General features: G+C 37.5%; 1 protein-coding gene across 3 annotated transcripts in view; it reads left to right on the forward strand.

Moving 5' to 3' along the window:
- Positions 1-1,849: 1,849 nt before the first annotated feature.
- Positions 1,850-14,198, forward strand: part of TTC23 (tetratricopeptide repeat domain 23) — a 161,096-nt gene continuing 148,747 nt past the window's right edge. Inside the window, exon 1 of one of the 3 annotated variants that reach the window (XM_010845843.1) lies at positions 1,850-2,107. The gene's annotated coding sequence lies outside the window, so the exon portion shown is untranslated. The remainder of the gene's footprint in view (positions 2,108-14,198) is intronic. The other 2 variants (XM_010845838.1, XM_010845841.1) reach the window with 2 other exon arrangements.

Genomic DNA, 14,198 nt, shown 5'->3' on the forward strand with positions numbered 1-14,198 from the left:
GTCTTACGATAGGTCAGGCGAGATGCTCGTTTTCCAAGCGACGTGCCTATTGGTCAAAACTGCGGTTTCTCTGCTACTGGCCCCGCCTCCGGCTCGGTCCTTGCTTCCGGCTCTGGCTTCGGGGGTTACGGTTGAGGTGGAGGTTTGTGCTCAGAGTTTTGAGAGGGTGGTTTAGCTGGCTCCGGCCTCAGGGACAGTCAGTAATTTATTAGTTCTTTTGTTCATACGTTCACTGACGCACTTGTCCTCGTATTCAATACATACGTTAAGAAATTAGAAGAATAACACCCAGTGTGTACCAGGCAAGGTTCTAAGATCTGTGGACAGGTTATCTCACTTAACTCTCATGGCAATCCTATGACACAGATACTATTATTATACTCGTTTGACGGTCACAACTGAGACCCGGTGGTTTTCTGTAATATGGCCAAGGTTAGTGATCAAGTAGTAAGCTTATTCGGAGAAGGCGATGGCACCCCACTCCAGTACTCTTGCCTGGAAAATCCCATGGACGGGGGAGCCTGTTAGGCTGCAGTCCATGGGGTCGCGAAGAGTCGGACACGGCTGAGAGACTTCACTTTCACTTTTCACTTTCCTGCATTGGAGAAGGAAATGGCAACCCACTCCAGTGTTCTTGCCTGGAGAATCCCAGGGTCGGCGGAGCCTGGTGGGCTGCCGTCTATGGGGTCGCACAGAGTCGGACACGACTGAAGCGACTTAGCAGTAGCAGCAGCAGCAGCAGTAAGCTTATTAAAGCACAGTATAAAAAGAAGTCACTGCGCGCTGGCAAGTTCGTTCCAAACGTGAGGCAGTAACCTAGTCTCTGCTCTTGAAATACTTGAAGTGCGCTGCGAGAAACTATCGTTAAAAGGACACTAACAATTTAGTGAATAAAATACTCTGGCAGTTCCTAGCATGACTGAGTAGTCTATCAATAAATATTTTAAAATATTCCCGTGTCAGCAGAAAGAGTCATAAAAGGAAGAATCTTTCATGTTGGTAAAAAGGGAAAAAAAAAAAAAAAGATCCAAGCATTGTTAGGGAACAGTACAAAATACTTTTTAAATTCCTTGCTTGTTAGTGTGACAACGTTTCTAATGAAATGAAGTTTTAAAAAACCTTCCTCTTAAGAAACCACTGTTATTCTTTGAAAAGCTTGATGTTGATTAAACTACTGGTTCATTGTCAAGCAATCTTGACTTTATAGATTTATATTGGTTTACTTAATTACTGTTAGAGATAACAGAGCAGACTTACATTAAGTAAAAATAAGACCTATGGCAAAATAACGTCTACCATCTGAAACTGACACAAAAGTAGCCATGTGATTCTTTGTATTAATATATTATCCTGTGTGTGCCCTGCTCAGTGGGGTCGGACTCTGCCACCCCACCCACTATAGCCTAACAGGTCCCTCTGTCCATGGAATTTTCCAGGCAAGCATACTGGAGTGGGTTGCCATTTCCCCACCTGGATATCCTGCGTCTTCAGGATCGAAGAACCTGCGTCTTCAGAATCGCAGGCAGATTCTTTACCACTGAGCCACTTCGGCAGCCCATATTATCCTATGGGCACTCTTAAAAGTTGTCTGAATTTGTCAAGTGTCAGTTTCACATTTTGCCTCACTCAAAACAAGGGGGGGTGGAGGCAATCCTCTAATCCAAACCAGTAATTTGGCAGTGTTCGGTAAACTTTAACATCAACGGGCAGTGATACCCCTTTAAGAAAATTCCAAAGAAAAGACCAACCCCGTTTTAAAATTCCCACCTCTGGCTCCCAAGGATTGGGTTGCAAATTTAGACAAAATACTCTTCTCCACTCCCTATTGGTGCATAATCTATCATTCATTCTCCCTGGAATTTAGTGTGGTACCGGGTAGCTTTACGGGAAAAGACTGCTCCAATTTAGCCTGGAATTGCCCAACTTTTAGACTTTTATCATGGTGCTCAATCTGTAAAAAGAATCACCAAACTGATAAAACCAGTACAGCGTGGATCAAACTGGTAAATCAGGGTGCCGAGACAACTGTAATTCGATCGAAAAAGAAACGGACAACTCTCAAGCACACAGGGTAATTGACAAAGGATTTTACGACACAGTGAGAGATGTGAGAGTTAAACTTTTCTCTTTTTTTTTTCTTTTGCTAGTTTTAAAGGCGTAGATGTCGAAGGAAAAGCAAATAAACTGCTGGCATAATGCAAGAATGGCAGGAGGAGAGTTTTTCAGAGGGTGTTTTTCTTTTAGAAAGAACATTATTCGCAGATTAGCAATGGATTTTTGAATGGTAAAGGGAACAAGGTAATAAAATTTACTAAAGATTATTTTATACTCCAAGAATCTGTAGTTTGTTATTGCTTTAATATGGATTTAGAGGAACACTTAATAATGTTATTGTAATTATTAGGGGAAATAGATATTTTTCTTTGTATATTATCATACCTAGCATAATAGGCAATCCAGCTGTTAAAAGATATAATCTTTGGACGCAAGTTTTGTGTATAGATGTAGATTTGGAGATCCAGGGACATATCTGCTAATGACAAGGGAAAACATAATATTGGTATATGAAATAGAATCAGAAGATGATGAATGTAAGGATAAATTCTCAAAAATGAAGTCCAGCATTTATATTTTCAAGAATGATATTTTCACTAAAACTAAAATATAAATTCAGGAAATACTGATAAATGAGGATGATGTATATTAAAGCTTAATTTGGAGTAGCAGCATTTAAAAAAAATCCAGCCCAATGTAAAATTCCAAAATATAAAAACTTAATGATTCTTCAAACATTAATTCAGCTAATAAATACACCTACTGGCACATTTATTCCTCTACAAGGCCTAGCTCAAGAGTAGGTATGCAATAAATATTTCTTGAGTGTCCTCTATTAATCCATATATGGGGATATAAAATAATGTAATATAGTCTCTAAAGAAGCTCATACTCTGTCTACCTGGGAGAAGGAGACTCAAAAAGTTTAATGAAGACTTCTGGATAGTTCCTGGTGCGTAGATGACTGTTGTAGACCATAGGTTCTTCATGTGCTTAGGCCAGTAGAGCAGAAATATTCAGGGAGAGTTTCACAGTGGGGTTAAGACCCATTTGGGACTTGAGCAATGGGCAAAATTTCAGTCAAAAGAGAAATAGCATCCTAGATAGTGGGTGAGTTGTTACTGAACTTTACTGCAGCGTAAAGAATAATTAACTGAGCAACAGAAGTTTCATTTGGGGATGTTGTTTTAATCTTCAAAAAAGAAAAAAGCATGAGAATGTTACACAGAAAGTCAAAATTGCCAGAATTAAGGAGTTTGGTCCTGGATTTTAAAGGTAATATTTGAAAAAGATAAGACTGACATTTCAAGAACAGAGACCAGAAGCTAAGGGGCTAAAATATTAATACTATAAATAATGGAATGTGGATTGGTAGCAGCCTCATGAGACATTTTCTCCAAATACCATCACATGGGAATAACATAAATCTTGATTCATTTCTTTCTTTTATTCTAAAGCATTGATCTTATTTTTTGTCTAGCACTATTTATTATTATGTATAATAATATATAACAAAATATTATGTATAGATGAGGTGATAGTTGTGGTGCTATAAAACAGTAAAAGTGTGTTTACATTGCATCATTTTTTGCTCCTTTTCCCTCAGAATTTACCTGTATTTCTTGGTTCTATTTAACTGATTTGAGGGAATGTCAACCAAAAAAAAAGTTGTGACTGAAGAATACCATGGGAAGATGGGAGATATTCGTACTCAGACTGTAGGCTTTCACCTGACCTGTTTCTCTGAGACAGAATTCAATTCCATATACTCCATGAGCTACTGCTGCTGCTGCTAAGTCACTTCAGTCGTGTCCAACTCTGTGCGACCCCATAGACGGCAGCCCACCAGGCTCCCCCGTCCCTGGGATTCTCCAGGCAAGAACACTGGAGTGGGTTGCCATTTCCTTCTCCATGAGCTGCTACCATGTACCAGATGATATCCTTCCAGTGGTGGGGGTGGGGGGTGGGGGGAAGGTGAATCAAGGACCACCTCCTCTCCAAAAAGCAAAGTGCTTCAGGGATACCACGCAGAATATTTGTGTCCTTCAAAATTTGCTTCAAAGAATCTGAAGGTCATCTATCCTAACTTCTTGATTAGCGGTTCTTAATCAGTTAGATGGAGAAGGAGGTTGTCTCTAGCTGTGGAAAAGAATCCTGAGACAAGGCCCCTTGATGGCAGCTATAGCAGACTGCAATGTTCACCAAGTATTCCATTTACTCCCCTGGGTATGTAGCCATCTTTGCAGTTAGGGAGCAAATGAAATGTCAGTGCAAGTGAGTTGGGTCATGTATAGGCGATGATGGTGGAAAGCCCATGTACAGTTTTTCCACCTCCGTTACTCTACCATGACTCTTGTTGATGCACAGTTAAACCTTGGTCAACCTAGGTCTACACCCACTACTAGATCAAGAGGGTCTGTAGCACACAGGAGTTAGTATCTTACCTCATCATAGCCTAGTAAATGATTCTGACTACCTAAGACAACTTTTTCCCTGGAGATGTTGATGTTTCATGTAAGTTTTCTTAAGGAAAAAATGCCCTAATCAACTGCATTTCATCTATCAAGTGGATGGTATGTTTGGGAGAAAGTCACCCTGTAAAGATGGTTTAATTTTCTGTCCAGTAAACATTTATTGAGGCCTATTAGGTGTCAGGCACTAATGCCATGTGACTCATCCATGTGTGGAGCGAGAATATTAAGATTAGTTTTCAAACTTTTGGGAACCTCTGTCATACTGTCTTTGTGGATCAGGGCTGCCTTCCCTATCTTATAAAAGTCTTGTATTAGAAGGTTTATTTATAAAAGTCAGAATTGCATATAAAACGGCATGGTGGTTTCATATCTATTTTTTAACAGTAAGGTATAATTTACATACTATAAAACTCACTCTAAGGATATAACTCAATGATTTTTTTAAAGAAAATTTACAGAGTTGTATAGCTAGCACCACATTCCAATTTTAGAAAAATGTCCATCACTGTAAAAAGATACCTCATGCCCATTTGCAAGCACTCCTCATTCTTACCCCCAGCCCACGCAATCAATAATAAATTTTTTGTCTCTGAAGATGTGCCTTTTCTGGACACTTAATACAGATGGAATAATACAATACATGATATTTTGCATCTTGCTTCTTTCACTCAGCATAAGGTTTTTGAGACTTAACCATGTTGTCATATGTGTTGGTCCTTCATTCCTTTTGTTTTTTATTGAAGTATAGTTGATTTAGAATATTAGTTTTCAAGTATACAACATAGTGATTCAGGATTTTTATAGATTATACTCCATTTAAAGTTATTATAAAATAATGACTTCATTTCTCTGTGCTGTACAATGTATCCTTGTTGCTTGTTTGATACATAGTAGTTTATATCTCTTAACCCCATACCCATATCTCACTCCTCCCCGCTTTCCCCTCTGCACTGGTAACCGCTGGTTTGTTCTCTATATTTTTAAGTGTGTTTCTGTTTTGTTATATTCATGGAATTCTTTTATCTTTTAGATTCCACATGTAAGTGGTAACATGGTATTTGTATTTGACTTATTTCACTAAACATAAAAACCTCTAGGTCCATCCATGTTGTTGCAAATGGCAGAATTCCATTATTTTTTGTGACTGAGTAATAATCCATTGTGTGTATAAATACAACATAATTTTTTATGTATTCCTCTGTTAATGGTTGCTTCCAAATCTTGGTTATTGTAAATAACGCTGCTATTAACATTGGGTGCATGTATATTTTGCTCTGTTTTTTTCAGATATATGAATGAAATTACTGTTGGATCATATGGTAGTTATATTTTTAGTCTTTTGAGGACCCTCCATACTGCTTTTCATAGTAGCTGCACAAATTTACATTCTCACCAATAATCTATAAGGTTCCTTTTCCTCCGCATCCCCACCGGCATTTGTTATTTGTGGTCTTTTTGATGATAGTCATTCTGACAGGTGTAAGATGATATCTCATTGTGTATTTGATATTCATTTTTCTGAAGATTAACAGTGTTCTGCATCCTTTCATGTGCCTGTATGTCTTCTTTGGAAAAATGTCTATTCAGTTCTTATGCTCATTTCCAGTTGGGTTGTTTGTTTTTTGATATTCACTTATCTGAGTTGATTATATATTTCAAGTAGTTACCTGTTGTTGATCATATCATTTGCAAATATTTTCTCCCTTTCTGTAGCTTGTCTTTCATTTTGTCAGTGGTTGTCTTTGCTGTGCAAAAGCTTTCAAGTTTAATTAGGTTCCATTTGTTTATTTTTGCTTTTATTTCTTTTACTTGAGGAGACAGATCAAAAAAAATTGCTACAATTTACATCAAAGAGTGTTCTAAGTTTTCTTTAATTAAGGAGTTTTATGGTTTCAGGTGTTACATTTAGATCTTTATTTTTGTGTAAGTTTATTTTTGTGTGTAATGTGAGGACATGTTCTAATCTCATTTTCTACACATAGTTGTCCAGTTTTCCCAACACCACTTATTGAAAAGACTGTCTTTTCTCCTTTGTACAGTCTTGCCTCCTTTGTTGTAAATTAATTGACCATAAGTGTGTGGGGTTTGAGGGGCTCTCTATTCTGTTTTGCCAGTACCATGCTGTTTTGATTACTATAGCTTTGTAGTATAGTCTGAAATCAGGAAGTGTGTTACCTCCAGATTGGTGGTTCTTTTCTCAAGATTACCTGGGCAATTTAGGGTCTTTTCTTGTTCCATATATATTTCAGGATTATTTGTTCTAATTCTGTGAAAAATTTCATGGGTATTTGATGGACATTACATTAAATGTGGAGATTGCTTTGGGTAGTATGGACATTTTAACAGTATCAATTCCTTGACTCCAAGAACACAGGGTATCTTCATTTCCTACATCATTGGTTTATACTTTTTAGAGTTTAAGTCTGTTACCTTTTTGGTTAAGTTAATTCCTATGTATTTTATTCTTTTTGATGCAATTTTAAATGGAATTATTTTCTTTCTCCTTGTGATAATTCATTAAAAGTATATGGAAAAACAACAGATTCTGTATATTAATCTTATATCATGCAACTTTGCTAAATTCATTAATTAGTTCTTTTCGTGGACACTTTTAGTATTGTCTATGTATAGTGTCATGTCATCTGAAAATAGTGACAATTTTACTTCTTCACTTCCAATTTAGGTACCTTTTATTTATTTTCCCTCTCTGATTGGTGTGCCTAGAGCTTCTGATATTATGTTACATAGAGGTGGTGAGAGTGGACATCTTTGTCTTTAGAGGAAATACTTTCAGTTTTTTCCCAATGAGTATGATGTTAGCTGTGAGTTTGTCATAAATGGCCTCATTATGTTGAGATATGATAACTGTATAACAACCTTGATGAGAGTTTTTACTGTGAAAGGATGTTGAATTTTGTCAAATGCTTTTTCTCTCTCTATTGAGATTGTCCTGTGATTTTTATCCTTTCATTAATGTACTATTTAATATTGATTGATTTCTAAATATTGAACCATACTTATATCCCTGGAATAAATCTCACTTGATCATGGTGTATGATCATTTTTATATATTGTTGAATTTGGCTTGCTAATATTTTGTTAAGGCTTTTTAGATCTATTTTCATCAGCAGTATTGGCTTATCATTTTCCTTTTTTGTATTATCCTTGTCCAGTTTTGGTATCAAGGTAATGGCAGCCTCAAGGAATGAATTTGGGAGTGTTCTGCCCACCTAAATTTTTTGGAATAGTTTGAGAAGAATGGGTATTAGCTCCTTTTTATATATTTGACAGAATTCCCCTGTGAAACCACTCAATCCTGGACTTTGGTTCCTTGGGAATTTCTTTATTACAAATTCAATATCACTACTAGTGATTGGGCTTTCCAGGTGGCTCTAGTGGTAAAGAACCCACCTGCCAATGCAGTAGACATAAAAGATGTGGGAGTTTTAGTAGTATATTGTTTAACCTCCATATACTTGTGCTTTTCCCATTTTCCTTCCTGTAACTGATTTATAGTTTCATACTATTGTGATCAGGAAAATGCTTGATATAATTTATGTCCTTTTAAATTAGTAGAAACTTGTTTTGTGGCCTAGTTTATGATCAGTCTTATCACTATGAACAAAGCTAGTGGAGGTGATGGAATTCCAGTTGAGCTATTTCAAAACCTGAAAGATGATTCTGTGAAAGTGCTGCACTCAATATGCCAGCAAATTTGGAAAACTCAGCAGTGGCCACAGGACTGGAAAAGGTCGGTTTTCATTCCAATCCCAAAGGCAATGCCAAAGAATGCTCAAACTACCGCACAATTGCACTCATCTCACATGCTAGTAAAGTAATGCTCAAAATTCTCCAAGCCAGGCTTCAGCAATATGTGAACCATGAACTTCCAGATGTTCAAGCTGGTTTTAGAAAAGGCAGAGGAACCAGAGATCAGATTGCCAACATCTGCTGGATCATGGAAAAAGCCACAGAGTTCTAGAAAAACATCTATTTCTGCTTTATTGACTATGCCAAAGCCTTTGACTGTGTGGATCACAATAAGCTGTGGAAAATTCTGAAAGAGATGGGCATACCAGACCACCTGACCTGCCTCTTGAGAAACCTATATGCAGGTCAGGAAGCAACAGTTAGAACTGGACATGGAACAACAGACTGGTTCCAAATAGGAAAAGGAGTACGTCAAGGCCGTATACTGTCACCCTGCTTGTTTAACTTCGATGCAGAGTACATCATGAGAAACGCTGGGCTGGAAGAAGCACAAGCTGGAATCAAGATTGCAGGGAGAAATACCAGTAACCTCAGATATGCAGATGACACCACCCTTATGGCAGAAAGTGAAGAGGAACTAAAAAGCCTCTTGATGAAAGTGAAAGAGGAGAGTGAAAAAGTTGACTTAAAGTTCAACATTCAGAAAACAGATCATGGCATCTGGTCCCATCACTTCATGGGAAATAATGGGGAAACAGTGGAAACAGTGTCAGACTTTATTGTTTTGGGCTCCAAAATCACTCCAGATGGTGATTGCAGCCATGAAATTAAAAGACACTTACTCCTTGGAAAGAAAGTTATGACCAACCTAGATAGCATATTCAAAAACAAAGCTATTACTTGCCAACAAAGGTCCATCTAGTCAAGGCTATGGTTTTTCCAATGGTCATATATGGATGTGAGAGTTGGACTGTGATGAAAGCTGAGCACTGAAGAATTGATGCTTTTGAACTGTGGTGCTGGAGAAGACTCTTGAGAGTCCCTTGGACTGCAAGGAGATCCAACCAGTCCTTCCTAAAGGATCAGTCCTGGGTGTTCATTGGAAGGACTGGTGCTGAGGCTGAAACTCCAGTACTTTGGCCACCTCATGCGAAGAGTTGACTAATTGGAAAAGACCCTGATGCTGGGAGGGATTGGGGCCAGGAAGAGAAGGGGATGACAGAGGATGAGATGGTTGAATGCCATCACTGACTCGATGCACATGAGTTTGGGTGGGCTCCGGGAATTGGTGCTGGACAGGGAGGCCTGGTGTGCTGTGATTCATGGGGTCACAAAGAGTTGGACATGACTGAGTGACTGAACTGAACTGAAAAGAATGTGTATTCTGCTGTTGAGGTTGGAATGGCCTGTAGATACAGCTTTCCAGGTGGCTCAGTGGTAAAGAATCTGCCTGCCAGTGCAGGAGATGCAGGAGATATGCTTGATCCTTGAGACAGGAAGATCCCCTGAAGTTAGGAAATGACAACCCACTTCAGTATTCTTGCTTGGAAAATTCCATGGACAGACTTGCCACACAGCCTACAGTCCATGGGATCACAAAGAGTTGTATTCGATTGAGCGACTGAATATGCACACATGCACGTCCTGTACATATCTCTAAAATCAACTTGTCTGTTGTGTCATTTAAGACCACTGTTGCCTTATTGATTTTCTGTCTGGATAATCTGTGCATTGATGTATGTGGAGTGTTAAAATCCCCTCCTATTATTGTATTATTGTCAATTTCTCCCTTGATGTCATTTAATATTTGCTTTATATATTTAGGTGCTTCTGAGTTGCATGAATATATGTTAAGAAGCATAATATCCTCCTTTTTTACTTTTCACTTTATTGTTATATGATGCCATTCTTTGTCTTCTTTATAGGCTTTGTTTTTAAATCTACTTTGTCTGATATAAGTTTTACTATCTGCACTCTCTTGTGATTTCTATTTGCATGAAATAACTTTTTCCATTTGCTCACTTTCAGTCTATGTGTGTCTTTTGCTCTCGACTGAGTCTCTTATAAGCAGCATATAGATGGATCTTGTTTTATTATCATCAGCCACCCTATGTCTTTTGATTGGACCATTTAGTCCATTGACATTTCAAATAATCATTGATAGGTATGTACTTATTCCTTTATTAGTTGTGTACTTATTATTTATTAGTTGTTTTCCAGTTGTTTGCAGTTCTCTGTTTATTTCTTCTTTTTCTTTCTTTCTTTCTTTTTTTTTTGTTGTTGTTACTTCCTTTGTAGTTTGATGATTTTCTATAGTGGTACACTTGTATCCCTCTCTAGTTTTTGTGTATCTACTATAGGTTTTTATTTGTAGTTACCTATATATATTGACCTATAACTATATCTATATTTTGTTAAAGCTAGTACTTTAAGTTCAAATGCATTCTACAAGATCTACATTTTTTACTCTCCATCCACTTGAAAATGTTTACTTTTGATGTCATCTTCATTTTTATCCTTTTACTGATTATTATCATTGTAGTTGATTCTACAATTTTTCTCTTTTGATATTCATACTATCTTATTTAAGTGGTTGGTATTCAACCTTTACTGTATATTTGCCTTTACTAGTGGGAATTTTCCTTTCCTATAGATTCTTGGGCTTCCCTGGTGGCTCAGTTGGTAAGGAATCTACTTGCAGTGCAGGAGACTCAGTTTGGATCCCTAGATTGGGAAGATCCCCTAGAGAAGGGAGTGGATATACATTCCAGTATTCTTGCCTGGAGAATTCCATATACAAAGGAGCCTGTCGAGTTACAGATGATGGGGACAGAACTGAGAGATTCTTCCTTTAGATTCTTTTTTCTTTTTTTTAAAATATAAATTTATTTATTTTAATTGGAGGCTAATTACTTTACAATATTGTATTGGTTTTGCCATACATCAACATGAATCTGCCACGGGTGTACACGTGTTCCCCATCCTGAACCCCCCTCCCACCTCCCTCCCTGTACCATCCCTCTGGGTCATCCTGGTGCACCAGCCCCAAGCATCCAGTATCGTGCATCGAACCTGGACTGGCGACTCGTCTCATATATGATATTATACATGTTTCAATGCCATTCTCCCAAATCATCCCATCCTCTCCCTCTCCCACAGAGTCCAAAAGACTGTTCTATACATCTGTGTCTCTTTTGCTATTTCGCATACAGGGTTATCGTTACCATCTTTCTAAATTCCATATATATGTGTTAGTATACTGTATTAGTGTTTTTCTTCCTGGCTTACTTCACTCTGTATAATAGGCTCCAGTTTCATCCACCTCATTAGAACTGATTCAAATATATTCTTTTTAATGGCTGAGTAATACTCCATTGTGTATATGTACCACAGCTCTTATCCATTCATCTGCTAATGGACATCTAGGTTGCTTCCATGTCCTGGCTATTGTATACAGTTCTGCGATGAACATTGGGGTACGCATGTCTCTTTCAATTCTGGTTTCCTCAGTGTGTATGCCCAGTAGTAGGATTGCTGGGTCATAAGGCAGTTCTATTTCCAGTTTTTTAAGGAATCTACACGCTGTTCTCCATAGTGGCTGTACTAGTTTGCATTCCCACCAACAGTGTAAGAGGGTTCCCTTTTCTCCACACCCTCTCCAGCATTTATTGCTTGTAGACTTTTAGATAGGAGCCATTCTGACTGACGTGAAGTGGTACCTCATTGTGGTTTTGGTACCTCATTGTGCATTTCTCTGATAATGAGTGATGTTGAGCATCTTTTCATGTGTGTGTTAGCCATCTGTATGTCTTCTTTAGAGAAATGTCTGTTTAGTTCTTTGGCCTGTTTTTTGATTGGGTCATTTATTTTTTTGGAATTGAGCTGCAGGAGTTGCTTGTATATTTTTGAGATTAGTTCTTTGTCAGTTGCTTCATTTGCTATTATTTTCTCCCATTCTCAAGGCTGTCTTTTCACCTTGCTTAGAGTTTCCTTTGTTGTGCAGAAGCTTTTAATTTTAATTAGCCCCCATTTGTTTATTTTTGCTTTTATTTCCAATATTCTGGGAGGTGGGTCATAGAGGATCCTGCTGTGATGTATGTCGGAGAGTGTTTTGCCTATGTTCTCCTCTAGGAGTTTTATAGTTTCTGGTCTTACATTTAGATCTTTAATCCATTTTGAGTTTATTTTTGTGTATGGTGTTAGAAAGTGTTCTAGTTTCATTCTTTTACAAGTGGTTGACCAGTTTTCTGAGCACCACTTGTTAAAGAGATTGTCTTTTTTCCACTGTATATTCTTGCCTCCTTTGTCGAAGATAAGGTGTCCATAGGTGCGTGGATTTATCTCTGTGCTTTCTGTTTTGTTCCATTGATCTATATTTCTGTCTTTGTGCCAGTACCATACTGTCTTGATGACTGTGGCTTTGTAGTAGAGCCTGAAGTCAGGCAGGTTGATTCCTCCAGTTCCATTCTTCTTTCTCAAGATTGCTTTGGCTATTAAAGGTTTTTTGTATTTCCATACAAATTGTGAAATTATTTGTTCTAGCTCTGTGAAAAATACCATTGGTAGCCTGATAGGAATTGCATTGAATCTATAGATTGCTTTGGGAAGTATACTCATTTTCACTATATTGATTCTTCTGATCCATGAACATGGTATATTTCTCCATCTATTAGTGTCCTCTTTGATTTCTTTCACCAGTGTTTTATAGTTTTCTATATATAGGTCTTGAGTTTCTTTAGGAAGATATATTCCTAAGTATTTTATTCTTTTCATTGCAATGGTGAATGGAATTGTTTCCTTAATTTCTCTTTCTGTTTTCTCATTATTAGTGTATAGGAAAGCAAGGGATTTCTGTGTGTTGATTTTATATCCTGCAACTTTACTATATTCATTGATTAGATCTAGTAATTCTCTGGTGGAGTCTTTAGGGTTTTCTATGTAGAGGATCATGTCATCTGCAAACAGTGAGAGTTTTACTTCTTTTCCATTTTGGATTCCTTTTATTTCTTTTTCTACTCTGATTGCTCTGGCCAAAACTTCCAAAACTATGTTGAATAGTAGTGGTGAAAGTGGGCACCCTTGTCGTGTTCCTGACTTTAGGGGAAATGCTTTCAATTTTTCACCATTGAGAATAATGTTTGCTGTGGGTTTGTCATATAGCTTTTATTATGTTGAGGTATGTTCCTTCTATTCCTGCTTTCTGGAGAGTTTTTTATCATAAATGATGTTGAATTTTGTCAAAGGCTTTCTCTGCATCTATTGAGATGATCATAAGGCTTTTATTTTTCAAATTGTTAATGTGGTATATTTACATTGACTGATTGTTAATTTCTCCTTTCATACTTGTTAGCATTTGTCTTACATATTGTGATGCTCCTATGTTGGGGGCATATATATTTATAATTGCTATATCTTCTTCTTGGATTGATCCTTTGATCATTATGTAGTGTCCTTCTTTGTCTCTTTTCACAGCCTTTGTTTTAAAGTCTATTTTATCTGATTTGAGTATTGCTACTCCTGCCTTCTTTTGGTCTCTATTTGTGTGGAATATCTTTTTCCTGCCCTTAACTTTCAGTCTGTACGTGTCCCCTGTTTTGAGGTGGGTGTCCTGTAGACAACATATATAGGGGTCTTGTTTTTGTATCCATTCAGCCAGTCTTTGTCTTTTGGTTGGGGCATTCAACCCATTTACATTTAAGGTAATTATTGATAAGTTGATTCCATTGCCATTTACTTTATTGTTTTGGGTTTGAGTTTATACACCCTTTTTGTGTTTCCTGTCTAGAGAAGATCCTTTAGCATTTGTTGTAGAGCTGGTTTGGTGGTGCTGAATTCCCTCAGCTTTTGCTTGTCTCTAAAGCTTTTGATTTCTCCTTCATATTTGAATGAGATCCTTGCTGAGTACAGTAATCTGGGCTGTAGGTTATTTTCTTTCATCACTTTAAGTATGTCCTGCCA

The sequence above is a fragment of the Bison bison genome, unplaced genomic scaffold (genome assembly GCF_000754665.1).
Source record: "Bison bison bison isolate TAMUID 2011002044 unplaced genomic scaffold, Bison_UMD1.0 scf7180017864224, whole genome shotgun sequence".
Classification (NCBI taxonomy): Eukaryota; Metazoa; Chordata; class Mammalia; order Artiodactyla; family Bovidae; genus Bison; species Bison bison.